The sequence below is a fragment of the Pseudophryne corroboree genome, chromosome 10, assembly GCF_028390025.1.
Source record: "Pseudophryne corroboree isolate aPseCor3 chromosome 10, aPseCor3.hap2, whole genome shotgun sequence".
NCBI lineage: Eukaryota > Metazoa > Chordata > Amphibia > Anura > Myobatrachidae > Pseudophryne > Pseudophryne corroboree.
This window is the reverse complement of record NC_086453.1, coordinates 289,218,555-289,234,211: the sequence shown is the minus strand read 5'-3', so window position 1 is coordinate 289,234,211 and position 15,657 is coordinate 289,218,555. Positions and strand designations below refer to the sequence as shown.

General features: G+C 47.6%; 1 protein-coding gene across 4 annotated transcripts in view; it reads right to left on the bottom strand.

Moving 5' to 3' along the window:
* ACTRT2 (actin related protein T2) overlaps positions 1–15,077 on the bottom strand; it is a 30,653-nt gene extending 15,576 nt beyond the window's left edge. For 2 of the 4 annotated variants that reach the window (XM_063943341.1, XM_063943338.1), the window contains exon 1: positions 14,984–15,077. The gene's annotated coding sequence lies outside the window, so the exon portion shown is untranslated. Of the gene's footprint in view, positions 1–1,290; positions 1,479–14,914 lie in introns of those variants that run through there. The other 2 variants (XM_063943339.1, XM_063943340.1) reach the window with 2 other exon arrangements.
* Between the last annotated feature and the right edge of the window lie 580 nt (positions 15,078–15,657).

Below are 15,657 nucleotides of genomic sequence, written 5' to 3'. Positions count from 1 at the left end.
TTCTTCTCGCAGTTCCCCGATAAACCCGGTGGTAGGGGTTCTTTGACCCCTCGTCAGAGGGGGGGTACTGTTAGGGTCTCCTGCCCTGTGCTGCCACGTCGTCATGGCAACCGGGAGACAAGTGCTAGTGGAGTAACCTGAGCGCAGCTGATACTCCGGTTCGGGTCTTTTGCTGTGCAGTGGTTATAGGCTCTGTGCACGGCAGGGGATCCGGTGCTGGTTTTTGTGCTCACAGTCTGTGAGGTCTGAGTGGGGCGTGGACAGCACCTGCTTTATAAGGCCTCTTTTCAGGGTAAGCAGATGCTGCTGAATCTTTGTTGGTTAGTCAGTTCATGAAAGTTAGCCAGTACTGTGTAGCTTTGTATTTGTTTGTTGCTTACTGCAAATAGGCCTGGGGATTTGGTATTACACTCTGCCAATCCAGACCTAGCAGTAAGACTGGAGTCAGTCGTTTAGCTTGCTGGGGTTCTGTTACTACTCTGTGAACTTAGCAAGTTTGCGGCTGTATTCTAAGACTTGCCTGTCTAATCCTGTCTCACTGTGCTAGGTGTCAGGGGTCAGTTTAGTGGCAGTAAGCTAAAACCTGTGCACTGCAAGTGAGAATTAGGATTGTGGAGATTCTCCTTGTGTCTATCATTCCATCTCTGACCAAGGAGTTTACTGCCACACCCGTTGGTAACCCTTTAGGGTTTTGCTGTTGCCCTTAGCAACAGCATTTCGGGTTCTCTACGTATTAAAACACAACATCTTGCTTTTCCATCTGAGCAGTTCTAATACAAGGGAGATACCCAGTTCCTTAGCCTCTGGGCTTCTCTGTTCACTTTGTGTGTATTTTGTTACCCTATCACCTTCTGTGTACGTTATGTCATATCCCCCAGTTTGTCTGTGAGTCCATCTGTTTTGCATAACAGTTCAAACACCAGTACATTCCTGCAGACACTGGAGTGCATAACAGTTCTGACACCAGTACTTTCCTGCAGGCACTGGTGTGCATAACACCACAGTAGTAATGCCCCTAACACATAATTCCCACAGTAGTATGCCTCTTAAACATAATGCCCCCAGTACTGTAATTTTACCACCATTAACCACTAGGCCTGTATCACCTTCTGTCTGTCTGGCTGTGCTTCTATACAACAACTGATGTATACCTTCTGAGGAAAGCGTTCTAAATGTTATAACGGAGAAACGCATTAAGGATCAGACACCGTGCTAGGAAACATCTGCTGGCTCCCGAGTTTTGCCACCGTGGCCGCATTTAACCCATTTGGCTACGAGCGATCAATACACCTGGCAGACTAACACAGCTGACTCTGACGTCCACCATCAGGTCCGTTTGGCCGGAGAGAAGGGAGACCGCCTGTCCGGGGGCCCCTCCGGTGGAGGGACGTCTTGTTCTGTGCCGCTGCAGTTGCCGGCCGCTCCATCCTGTAAGAGGCTTCACGACGCGGTCAGCGGAGAAGTGAGGTGAGAAACCCTGCATTGACCTATCCGGTCATTGCACCTGTTCGGACCACACTACACGCTGGCAATAGAAAAGTGAATTAGAGCGGCGGCTTGTCACAGCGGGCTCCTGGTTATTATACACCAGGTCTTATTGATCTAGAAAGAAACTGCACCTTAAATTACAAATCAATACGCTTGGATCAAAAATCATACATCTTAATGGTCATCAAATATATTCCTTATAGCCATAGGAAGAAATCAGGCCATTTAAACAACAACGGTCTTAAAACATCTTCGGCCATAGGAGCATAAAAAGAGACTTTTAAATATACCTGACTCTGGACTGCCATGCTATATAGGAATCTTGAGATCATGTTGGAGCTGTGAAATTGATTATCAGACACTCCAGTGTCTCCTAGCATAATAAGTGTTGTTATGTATGTGTATGCATTATTTATGCTGATTTTTAAGAAGTAAAAAACTTTTATATAATAAATGTTATTGGAATATATGCGCTCTCTTTAGATATTTAATTCTTCTATACAGTATGTGCCCCATTCTCTCCGTGCTTCAACCTATGCTACGTTCTGCCTGTGTCTCAATCTGTACCCTTTTCTGCCTCTTTGTGCCTCTATCTGTACCTACTTCCAGTGTCGGACTGGGGCATGAAGGGCCCACCGGAGAATGCAGTGGTAGGGGCCAATGTTTAAGGGTGTGGTCAGTCTCCAGAGGGGGTGTGGCAGCCATTACATTGGATTGCCTAACCATTAGTGAGTGCATGGGCTGGACTCCTTGACAAATATATAAATACTTCTAATGCATGCGTGATAATGTACCAGATAAATATTGGCAATCCACTGTAGAGAATACATCATAGTTCTGTGCAGTATAAGATAACATATGTATAATAATAAGATTTTACTTACCGATAAATCTATTTCTCGTAGTCCGTAGTGGATGCTGGGACTCCGTCAGGACCATGGGGAATAGCGGCTCCGCAGGAGACAGGGCACAAAATTTAAAAGTTTGACCACTAGGTGGTGTGTACTGGCTCCTCCCCCTATGACCCTCCTCCAAGCCTCAGTTAGGATACTGTGCCCGGACGAGCGTACACAATAAGGAAGGATTTTGAATCCCGGGTAAGACTCAAACCAGCCACACCAATCACACCGTACAACTTGTGATCTGAACCCAGTTAACAGTATGATAACGTAGGAGCCTCTGAAAAGATGGCTCACAACAATAAACAACCCGATTTTTTTGTAACAATAACTATGTACAAGTATTGCAGACAATCCGCACTTGGGATGGGCGCCCAGCATCCACTACGGACTACGAGAAATAGATTTATCGGTAAGTAAAATCTTATTTTCTCTGACGTCCTAGTGGATGCTGGGACTCCGTCAGGACCATGGGGATTATACCAAAGCTCCCAAACGGGCGGGAGAGTGCGGATGACTCTGCAGCACCGAATGAGAGAACTCCAGGTCCTCCTTAGCCAGGGTATCAAATTTGTAGAATTTTACAAACGTGTTCTCCCCTGACCACGTAGCTGCTCGGCAGAGTTGTAATGCCGAGACCCCTCGGGCAGCCGCCCAAGATGAGCCCACCTTCCTTGTGGAGTGGGCCTTGACAGATTTAGGCTGTGGCAAGCCTGCCACAGAATGTGCCAGTTGAATTGTGCTACAAATCCAACGAGCAATCGTCTGCTTAGAAGCAGGAGCACCCAGCTTGTTGGGTGCATATAGTATAAACAGCGAGTCAGATTTTCTGACTCCAGCCGTCCTTGAAATATATATTTTCAATGCTCTGACAACGTCCAGCAACTTGGAATCCTCCAAATCGCTAGTAGCCGCAGGCACCACAATAGGCTGGTTCAGGTGAAACGCTGATACCACCTTAGGCAGAAAATGAGGACGCGTCCTCAATTCTGCCCTGTCCGAATGGAAAATCAGATATGGGCTTTTATATGATAAAGCTGCCAATTCTGACACTCTCCTGGCTGAAGCCAGAGCCAGTAGCATGGTTACTTTCCATGTAAGATATTTCAAATCTACCGATTTGAGTGGCTCAAACCAATGGGATTTGAGAAAATCCAAAACTACATTGAGATCCCACGGTGCCACTGGGGGCACAACCGGGGGCTGTATATGTAGTACTCCTTTTACAAAAGTCTGAACTTCAGGAACTGAAGCCAATTCTTTCTGGAAGAATATCGACAGGGCCGAAATTTGAACCTTAATGGACCCTAATTTGAGGCCCATAGATAATCCTGTTTGCAGGAAATGTAGGAATCGACCCAGTTGAAATTCCTCTGTCGGGGCCTTCCTGGCCTCACACCATGCAACATATTTTCTCCAAATGCGGTGATAATGTTGTGCAGTCACCTCCTTCCTGGCTTTGACCAGGGTAGGGATGACCTCTTCCGGAATGCCTTTTTCCCTTAGGATCCGGCGTTCAACCGCCATGCCGTCAAACGCAGCCGCGGTAAGTCTTGGAATAGACACGGTCCCTGCTGAAGCAGGTCCCTTCTTAGAGGTAGAGGCCACGGATCTTCCGTGAGCATCTCCTGAAGTTCCGGGTACCAAGTCCTTCTTGACCAGTCCGGAGCCACGAGTATCGTTCTTACTCCCCTTTGCCGTATAATTCTCAGTACCTTGGGTATGAGAGGCAGAGGAGGGAACACATACACTGACTGGTACACCCATGGTGTTACCAGAGCGTCCACAGCTATTGCCTGAGGGTCTCTTGACCTGGCGCAATACCTGTCCAGTTTTTTGTTGAGGCGGGACGCCATCATGTCCACCATTGGTCTTTCCCAATGGACCACAATCATGTGGAAGACTTCTGGATGAAGTCCCCACTCTCCCGGGTGAAGATCGTGTCTGCTGAGGAAGTCTGCTTCCCAGTTGTCCACTCCCGGAATGAACACTGCTGACAGTGCTATCACATGATTTTCCGCCCAGCGAAGAATCCTTGCAGCTTCTGCCATTGCCCTCCTGCTTCTTGTGCCGCCCTGTCTGTTTACGTGGGCGACTGCCGTGATGTTGTCCGACTGGATCAACACCGGCTGACCCTGAAGCAGAGGTTTTGCCAGGCTTAGAGCATTGTAGATTGCTCTTAGCTCCAGTATATTTATGTGAAGAGACGTTTCCAGGCTTGACCACACGCCCTGGAAGTTTCTTCCTCGTGTGACCGCTCCCCAGCCTCTCAGGCTGGCATCCGTGGTCACTAGGACCCAGTTCTGTATGCCGAATCTGCGGCCCTCTAACAGATGAGTACTCTGCAACCACCATAGCAGAGAGACCCTTGTCCTTGTCGACAATTTTATCCGCTGATGCATCTGCAGATGCGATCCGGACCATTTGTCTAGCAGATCCCACTGAAAAATTCGTGCATGGAATCTGCCGAATGGAATCGCTTCGTAAGAAGCCACCATTTTTCCCAGGACTCTTGTGCATTGATGCACAGACACTGTCCCTGGTTTTAGGAGGTTCCTGACTAGTTCGGATAACTCCCTGGCTTTCTCCTCCGGAAGAAACACCTTTTTCTGAACAGTGTCCAGAATCATCCCTAGGAACAGCAGACGTGTCGTCGGGATCAGTTGGGATTTTGGAAAATTCAGAATCCACCCGTGCTGTTGGAGCACTACTTGAGTTAGTGCTACTCCGACCTCCAGCTGTTCTCTGGATCTTGCCCTTATCAGGAGATCGTCCAAGTAAGGGATAATTAATACGCCTTCTCTTCGAAGAAGAATCATCATTTCGGCCATTACCTTGGTAAAGACCCTGGGTGCCGTGGACAATCCAAACGGCAGCGTCTGAAACTGATAATGACAGTTTTGTACCACGAACCTGAGGTACCCTTGGTGTGAAGGGCAAATTGGGACATGAAGGTAAGCATCCTTGATGTCCAAGGACACCATAAAATCCCCCTCTTCCAGATTCGCTATCACTGCTCTGAGTGACTCCATCTTGAACTTGAATTTTTGTATGTACAGGTTCAGAGATTTCAGATTTAGAATAGGTCTTACCGAGCCGTCCGGCTTCGGTACCACAAATAGCGTGGAGTAATACCCCTTTCCCTGTTGTAGAAGGGGTACCTTGACTATCACCTGCTGAGAATACAGCTTGTGAATGGCTTCCAATACCGTCGCCCTGTCGGAGGGAGACGTTGGCAAAGCAGACTTTTGGAACCGGCGAGGGGGAGACTTCTCGAATTCCAACCTGTAACCCTGAGATACTACCTGCAGGATCCAGGGGTCCACCTGCGAGTGAGCCCACTGTGCGCTGAAATTCTTGAGGCGACCCCCCACCGCCCCTGAGTCCGCTTGTAAGGTCCCAGCGTCATGCTGAGGCCTTTGCAGAAGCCGGGGAGGACTTCTGCTCCTGGGAAGGGGCTGCTTGGTGCAGTCTCTTACCCTTTCCTTTGCCTCGGGGCAAATATGAATGTCCTTTTGCTCGCTTGTTCTTATAGGAACGAAAGGACTGCGGCTGAAAAGACTGCGGCTTTTTCTGTTGGGAGGGGACTTGAGGTAAAAAGGTGGACTTCCCGGCTGTTGCCGTGGCTACCAAATCCGATAGACCGACCCCAAATAATTCCTCTCCTTTATACGGCAATACTTCCATATGCCGTTTGGAATCCGCATCGCCTGACCACTGTCGTGTCCATAGACTTCTTCTGGCAGATATGGACATCGCACTTACTCTTGATGCCAGAGTGCAGATATCTCTCTGTGCATCTCGCATATAAAGGAACGCATCCTTTAATTGCTCTATAGTCAATAAAATACTGTCCCTATCCAGGGTATCAATATTTTCAGTCAGGGAATCCGACCAAGCCACCCCAGCACTGCACATCCAGGCTGAGGCGATTGCTGGTCGCAGTATAACACCAGTATGTGTGTATATACTTTTTAGAGTATTTTCCAGCCTCCTATCAGCTGGATCCTTGAGGGCGGCCGTATCAGGAGACGGTAACGCCACTTGTTTGGATAAACGTGTGAGCGCCTTGTCCACCCTAGGGGGTGTTTCCCAGCGCGCCCTAACCTCTGGCGGGAAAGGGTATAATGCCAATAACTTCTTTGAAATTAGCAGTTTTTTATCAGGGGTAACCCACGCTTCATCACACACGTCATTCAATTCCTCTGATTCAGGAAAAACTACAGGTAGTTTTTTCAGACCCCACATAATACCCCTTTTTGTGGTACTTGCAGTATCAGAGATATGCAAAGCCTCCTTCATTGCCGTGATCATATAACGTGTGGCCCTACTGGAAAATACGTTTGTTTCTTCACCGTCGACACTGGATTCAGTGTCAGTGTCTGGGTCTGTGTCGACCGACTGAGGTAAAGGGCGTTTTACAGCCCCTGACGGTGTCTGAGACGCCTGGACAGGTACTAACTGGTTTGCCGGCTGTCTCATGTCGTCAACCGACTTTTGTAGCGTGCTGACACTATCCCGTAATTCCATAAACAAAGCCATCCATTCTGGTGTCGACTCCCTAGGGGGTGACATCACCATTACAGGCAATTGCTCCGCCTCCACGCCAACATCGTCCTCATACATGTCGACACACACGTACCGACACACAGCAGACACACAGGGAATGCTCTGATAGAAGACAGGACCCCACTAGCCCTTTGGGGAGACAGAGGGAGAGTTTGCCAGCACACACCCAAGCGCTATAAATATATATAGGGACAACCTTAATAAGTGTGTTCCCTTTATAGCAGCTCAAATATTATAAATATCGCCAATAAGTGCCCCCCCTCTCTGTTTTTACCCTGTTTCTGTAGTGCAGTGCAGGGGAGAGTCCTGGGAGCCTTCCTCGCAGCGGAGCTGGGCAGGAAAATGGCGCTGTGTGCTGAGGAGAATAGGCCCCACCCCCTTTTCGGCGGGCTTCTTCTCCCGGTTTTTTTGGAACCTGGCAGGGGTTAAATACATCCATATAGCCCCAGGGGCTATATGTGATATATTTTAGCCAGAATAGGTATATTACATTGCTGCCCAGGGCGCCCCCCCCCCAGCGCCCTGCACCCTCAGTGACCGCTGGTGTGAAGTGTGCGGAGAGCAATGGCGCACAGCTGCAGTGCTGTGCGCTACCTCATGAAGACTGAGACGTCTTCTGCCGCCGGTTTCTGGACCTCTTCTCTATTCGGCATCTGCAAGGGGGTCGGCGGCGCGGCTCCGGTGACCCATCCAGGCTGTACCTGTGATCGTCCCTCTGGAGCTAGTGTCCAGTAGCCTAAGAAGCAAATCCATCCTGCACGCAGGTGAGTTCACTTCTTCTCCCCTAAGTCCCTCGTTGCAGTGAGCCTGTTGCCAGCAGGACTCACTGAAAATAAAAAACCTAACAAACTTTTTCTAAGCAGCTCTTTAGGAGAGCCACCTAGATTGCACCCTGCTCGGACGGGCACAAAAACCTAACTGAGGCTTGGAGGAGGGTCATAGGGGGAGGAGCCAGTACACACCACCTAGTGGTCAAACTTTTAAATTTTGTGCCCTGTCTCCTGCGGAGCCGCTATTCCCCATGGTCCTGACGGAGTCCCAGCATCCACTAGGACGTCAGAGAAACATAATTCATGTGCACAGTCTGGAACCTGATCACTAGAGGAGGAGGAGGAGCCCCAGGCAGTGGGGCCCACCGGTGGTTTCCCCTGTACCCCTGTGGGCCAGTCCGACCCTGCCTACTTCTGTGTCTTTGTACCTCTTTCTTTCTCAGTACTGTCTCTATCTTTATCCCCTACTCAGAGGTGTAACTAGGGTTTTCGGAGCCCAGGGCAAGATGGAAAATGGCGCCCCCCCCAAAAAAAAACACACACCAAAAGAAGCATGTGCGCGCACAGGGAAAAATGGGCATGGCCACACACCAGAAAGGGTGTGGCCACGCACCAGAAAGGGTGTGGCCACTGAAAATGGCCCCCCAGTGCCAGTTACATTGCCCCACAGTGCCAGATACAATGCCCCACAGTGCCGGATACATGCCCCACAGTGCCAGATACATGCCCCACAGTGCCAGTTACATTGCCCCACAGTGCCAGTTACATTGCCCCACAGTGCCAGATACATTGCCCCACAGTGCCAGATACATGCCCCACTGTGCCAGTTACATGCCCCACTGTGCCAGATACATGCCCCACTGTGCCAGATACATGCCCCACTGTGCCAGTTACAATGCCCCACAGTGCCAGATACAATGCCCCACAGTGCCAGATACAATGCCCCACACTGCCAGATACATTGGCCCACAGTGACAGTTACAATGCCCCACAGTGCCAGATACATGCCCCACTGTGCCAGATACATGCCCCACTGTGCCAGATACATGCCCCAATGTGCCAGTTACATGCCCCACTGTGCACCCCCCCCCACCCCCCCGGTCACTCACCGCTTGTGGCTCGCCTCTGATATGTAAAGGGAGGAGAGCGCAGCGCCTCTCCTTCCCCTCACCGCTCCAGGTCTCCGGCGGCTGTGTGGCGCCGGTTCGCTAGCCAATCAGAGCTCGCGGACCGGCAGCCAATCAGGAGCCAGTCTGCAAGCTCTGATTGGCTAACGCCGCCGGAGACCAGACACATGCAGCGCTGCTGGCAGCGGCGGTGAGGAGAGGGAGAGACGCTGCGCTCTCCTCCCCTCACAATTCGGCGTGACGGGGGCGAGTGGGGCATGTGCACCACTCGCCCTACCCTAGTTACGCCTCTGCCCCTACTGCCTCGCTATGTCTCCTTTTACTTCTCTGTGTATCTAACTTTACCTTCTTTCTGCAAGTTTTCCCTTTCTATACTCTCCATCATTTATTTCACCACCTCTGTGTTCTCCCCACCTACCCCTGGATTTTCTCTCACCCACTGTGTCCCCCCTTCCTCTCCCCCTGGGTTCTCTCTCACCTACTGTCACCCCCCACCCATGGGTTCTCTTTCACCCACTGTGTCATCCAACCACCCTCCCCACCTGCTTATACTGATTCCCCACTGTCTGTTGGTACTGCTTACCAGACCAGGTGAAGCTGCGCATCTTTACTGCCTGTGAGGTCTCCCACTGGCCATCACTGAGTGGTGCGGATACAGGTGCTCTGACCCTCCCCCTCTGCGTTGCCACCAGTGTCAGAGACTCTTAAAGCCCGGCAAAAATCTTACCTCCCAGTCCCAACCTCTACCCTTATGATATTGGTCCCCTGCTCCTACCCCACACTACCCCTCCTCCCAAAGCAGAGTAGAGCTCACCGAGACTGCTTTGCTTCCACCAGCGCTGCACTGCGCCGCTCTGGCTCAAGTCAGAGTCCTGTGGCTGTGCTACTGCTCAGCAGAGTGGCAGCACTGGCAGAGCAGGGGAGCGCCTCTCTGCTGAGCGGTCTCTGCTCCCGTTTACGAATGGCAGCAGCAAACGCCACATTTGAAAAGCTGCTGGCGCTGTTTTTCTCCATGGTGACGTGGCACCCTCCTAGCTGTGGCGCCTTACTCAGCTGCGTAGCTGGCGTATGGGTCAGGCCGGTGCTGCCTATCAGATACAAGTTCCAGAAAGTTTTGCTTTAAGAAGCTTGATACATACTGTATGGGCATTGTTGGATACCCAAGAAATCAGCAGTTTTCATAAGTTTACCGCATTTTGGCGGTCATTCCGAGTTGTTCGCTAGCTGCTTTCGTTCGCAGCGTGGCGATTAGGTGAAAAAGCGGCATTTCTGCTCATGCGTATGGTGTGCAAGTGCGCACGCGTGACGTAATTTCACACAAAACTATGCAGTTTCACACAAGGTCTAGCAATGTTTTTCAATTGCACTGCTGATCGGTGAGTGATTGACAGGAAGTGGGTGTTTCTGAGCGGAAACTGACCGTTTTCGAGGAGTGTGTGTAAAAACGCAGGCGTGCCCGATAAAAACGCAGGAGTGGCTGGGGAGACGGGGGAGTGGCTGGCCGAAAGCAGGGCGTGTTTGTGACGTCTAAACAGGAACTAAACAGTCTGAAGTGATCGCTAGCTAGGAGTAAGTTTCGAGCTGCTCAGAAACTGCAAATCTTTTTTTGGAGCAGTTCCGAGATCCTTTCGTTCACACTTCTGCTAAGCTAAGATACACTCCCAGAGGGTGGCGGCCTAGCGTTTGCACTGCTGCTAAAAGCAGCTAGCGAGCGATCAACTCGGAATGAGGGCCTTTATCCTTACAGTACATCCCGCCCATAACAACTATCCCATCAGGATTTTGCGACTTCTTATTGAATAATATTTAGATTTGTGCAGATGTGCAATGTCGGAAGTACTGTTTTGGAGGCAACATTTTTAACTTTTAAAACAGATGTAAATATTTCTCATAGCGTTTGTAGAGGTGATCATGACATTGCTGAAATGAAACTTGCAGCTATGTACGCTCAGTCCATTATAATATAGTATGTTATAAGCGCCATGCAGCCAGTTTTCCAGCATGTAATTGAACCTTATTATTTAATGACATTAGCTGTATTTTACCATCATCGTTAAGAATGAAACATTTTTTATTTGCAGACGAACATGGTATTATTTTTTCTTTTACGTAACTACTTTGTTACTTTTTTGCAGGGTAATGAAAGGAGATTGTGTAAGACTATATAAATTGGCAAGTAAATTCTTTAAATCCCTTTCAGGCTTTTTACAGTACCCATTTTTTGGCTGGCACATGTGCCTCTGGTTTGTGTCAGTAAGCTGTACCAGAACAGAGGTTCAATTAATAGCTAAAGCCACAAAGCTTGTGTTGGTGCATTTTGCAATTTTATAGAAGGAGTCTGCAGAAAACCTCTAATTAAATTAAGCATGAGGCACAGCATGGAGCTAATAATGGGGCAAGATGTGTCTACTAAGCAATGTGTAAATGGTTCCAATGCAAATACAACAGATCAAGTTCTAGATCAGCACTTACTTCTTACTTAACCAACATAACCATCTTCTCTTTGCAGCTGCTATAAGATTTTACATTTTGTAAAGTACTCCTACAACCACACACACAGTCACACACATAAACCAACTATACAACTTCTCTACGTCCCTGCCGTCACCGATTAGTTGACCTATAAGCTAAATCCCAGCCCTCGTTCATCTTACATGTTTGACTCACAAGCACACACATCAATAGTTTACTAGTGAAATGCTGCAAAATGTTATAATAATATGTTGTTGGTGCACATGCAGGAATTAAAAAAGCTGAGTTGGGCCCGGGTCGTAAATGAACACTGAAAATGTCACTCAAAAGTTCCTTGACCAACAACTCTTCTTACAGTGGCCCCCATTTATCAAGCAGCACTAAGTGAAGTGGTAAATACCGTTTTCACTCGCCGTGGTATAGTGGCATCGCGCTCTTCTATTTAAGAAGAGCCTATGCCACGGCGAGCGAATGCAGTATTTGCCACGTCAGCGCTGATGTTTACCTTACATCAGCGCTGACGAATGAACTGTGTCCCCAGATCGGCCTCCTACTGCACATGCGCCGGTTTATGCTAATTCCCAGCACATGCGCCGTAGTGATTTCCGGAAAAATGGCCATTTTTGTTTTCCTGTCTCTATAGCAACTCGGCAGGCGTGATGCGTGCCGGGATTGCTGCGGGAGGGGGGAACCGGAGCGCAGGACGGAGTCTGCCCGGAGGAGACGAAGCCATTTCAGGTAAGCGAGCGCTATTTCAGAAATAGCGCTGGTTCTTAAATACAGTTTATATGGCCACAGTATAGGGAATATGAAAGGCTAATAGCGCTGCTAGTTAGCAGCGCTATTAGCCTTGTTAAATAGCAATTGGTCCCATTTACCACCAAAAACGAGTTCCCAGCAAGGAAACTTGTTGATAAATGGGGGCCATCATCTTAGGGGTCTATTTGCTAAGCCAGTGTTTCCAAACCACGGTCCTCAAGGCACACCATCAGTGCAGGTTTTAGCGATATCCAGGCTTTAGCACAGGTGACTTAATTAGTAGCTCAGTTATTTTGATTTAACCATCTGTGCTGAAGCCTGGATATCACTAAAACCTGCACTGTTGGTGTGCCTTGAGGACCGTGGTTGGGAATGCCTGTGCTAAGCCTTGGAGAGAGATAAAGTACCAGTCAATCAGCTTCTAACTGCCATGTTACAGGCTGTGTTTGAGAAATGACAGGAGCTGTTTGTCTGGTACTTAATCTCCAGCCACCTACAGTATGTGGCAAATTACTCTTTTTGTTTAATAGTGCTTTTTCTGTAGATAAACTATTGTACAGCAGCTGTTTGATAGAGAGGCTGCACGCTAATTTACCTTGAGCTTAATCTGATTAAAGGGGGTAATTCTGAGTTGATCGCAGCAGGAACTTTGTTTACAGTTGGGCAAAACCATGTGCACTGCAGGGGTGGCAGATATAACATGTGCAGAGAGAGATAGATTTGGGTGTGGTGAGTTCAATCTGCAATCTAAATTGCAGTGTAAAAATAAAGCAGCCAGTATTTACCCTGCACAGAAACAAAATAACCCACCCAAATCTAACTCTCTCTGCAAATGTTATATCTGCCCCCCCTGCACTGCACATGGTTTTGCCCAACTGCTAAAAAATTTTTTGCTGCGATCAACTTGGAATTACCCCCAAAGAGCATTATTTTTCTCTATTCAGTACAATTAGATCATTACAGAAACAATTCATTGGACCTATTGATATACACCAATATTGCTAATGCTGATGTGATACATCTATTTGAACATTTTTTTTTTCTCAGTGCAAAACATGCTTGCGCAGCAACAAACTGTATGAAGATATTGAATATACTTATATATCTGATAGAAATATTGTAATACACCACCACCACAAATATATACTTTCTGTGACCTTTTCTTATTTGAAACGTGGTGTTTTGGATCCTGCAAGGCATTAAGCAAAATGACCCAGCCCAGCCACCACCAGTACAGACAGTAGAAATTTAATTTTCATCTCCCAGGGATTATGTCCATGATACTCTCTCATCCCTGGTATAAGGCACTGCTCCACCAGGGACAGCAGAAGTGAGGTGGTTCTATCCTGGTACTATTCCTACAGTACTACTTCTAAATTTCCAGACATCTTCTCAGCTGAGACCTGGGGAGTAAGGGTCCTGCAATGCACTATTTGTAACAGGACCCGCTTACCATCAGTATGGATAGTAGAGACGTTTTACTTTTTACTACCCAAGGTCATGTCTACAGAACTCTCTCATCCCTGGTCCAATGCATAGTAAAACCAGGGACAGCAGAAGTGAGGTGACATAAACAGTATGTGACCTTGGCTCTTAATTTTTTTATCTTATTTATATTACTGGAGCAAACAGATTTTAAATTTGATGAACTGTCCTTGACCATCTAGGAGAATACCCTCTCCAACTAATCTCTGTGGGTTTAACCGTGTATAAACCAGAATATTGCTGAAACATTGGGGGTAATTCTGAGTTGATCGCAGCAGGATTTTTGTTAGCAGTTGGGCAAAACCATGTGCACTGCAGGGGAGGCAGATATAACATGTGCAGAGAGAGATAGATTTGGGTGTGGTGTGTTCAATCTGCAATCTAAATTGCAGTGTAAAATTAAAGAAGCCAGTATTTACCCTGCACAGAAACAAAATACCCCACCCAATTCTAACTCTCTCTGCACATGTTATATCTGCCTCCCCTGCAGTGCACATGGTTTTGCGCAACTGCTAACAAAGTTCCTGCTGCGATCAACTCGGAATGACCCCCATTATCACAATAATTGAATTAGGGCTGGAAACGCTGTGTATGCGAGATCCTTTGTATTGCTTGAATTATTGAAATTGAATATACCGCATTATAAGGATCTCTTTGTGAAATTCTGCCACTTGACTACTGGTGATAATATTGCAAGTTTTAGGATATGACATAATTTTTGTTATATATGATACATTTTGTACTTTTACAAAAGTGCCCCAGGATAAGAATACTTGTTTTAATAAGCATCTTTGCCTAACTTGTAGTTTTGCATCTACAAATAAGTTCCTGGGAGCTCCACCAACCCTTGTGTGATAGGCATTTCAGCTAGTGACCAGCCCTAACGTTGGTTTCTAATTATAATCACTCATTCCCTAAGTGTCTATACACTTCACTGGTGAGAGCGTAAATCTTCTTTGTCCAAGGAATATACCACCCAACTAGCTTTACTGCAGGCTGGGTGCTTAGCGGTTTGCCTCTCTACATTATTTCACCGCGGCTGCTGCTGTACTTTAATATATCTCTGGATAAATAATTTCTGCTGCCTAATCTGACAGTTGCTTTCTATGTTATATTCCCCAGTATGTTTATTTAATGTATTATTTTTCTGCCATGTTCTTTCTCTTCTCTTGACTATTGAGCTTGCAGGATAATACTATGTAATATGTTACATCAAACTTATTTTTGTATGTGTGTCAGTTCCTCAGCAACTCTCGGTCAGCATCCTTCCCAACTTCAGCTGACTCTCTCAGATTCACTCCCCTTGGCCAATTATCTGCTTTTACTGTGGAGGGCGCTGCTTTACCTCTCTCTCTCTCCTCTCTTTCTCCCCCTATCTTCTCCCAGGACCACAGTCATCAACATACATACTTACCCATGCTCAGCCAGGCAACTCAGGGCTCCCTCCAACTGTCACTGCCCATGAGCTGCATCAGTTTTTCCTTCTCACTGGCAGCATCTATGGTGCTATGGAAATGCTGCTACTACCCTGTACGGGGATACATAAACTTTGCTGCACCTTAAAAATAAAGAATAGCTAGTAAAGGACTATCCTACTATCTCTAATCATCTTTTTCCCCAGTTTTTGTCTCTCTGGCGCCAGCGGCTACCCAGGGAGGACCATCACCTGTGTCTGCCTTTCTGCTAAGTCCAACGCGTTTTTAGCCTAACCTGTATCTCTGCAAAAGTAGATGATGGATGATTTTCTGAGACCAGCTCCTGCAAGTTTAACATCAGCATGCATCTATGTAATGAGCAAGGTGGCCAAGCAAACACGTTAGTGCATAATGCCATGTGCTGCCCTCATTTCTTCTGGTTCACAACTCAGCAGAGGATTAACACTACACAAGTATTATTATTGATCATTTATTTACTTCAATTCTAGTATGGAGACATTTGCTGACCTGGAATAAATAGGAGGTGGATGGGCCGCTGTATAGCCCTGTCTTATGCCAGTGGTTGGTCACTTAATGCTAATCTGCCCAGATGGCAATGTCCATAGTTGCCTACCCTCCCTCATTCTGCAGGAGACTCCCTGAAATAGTAGAA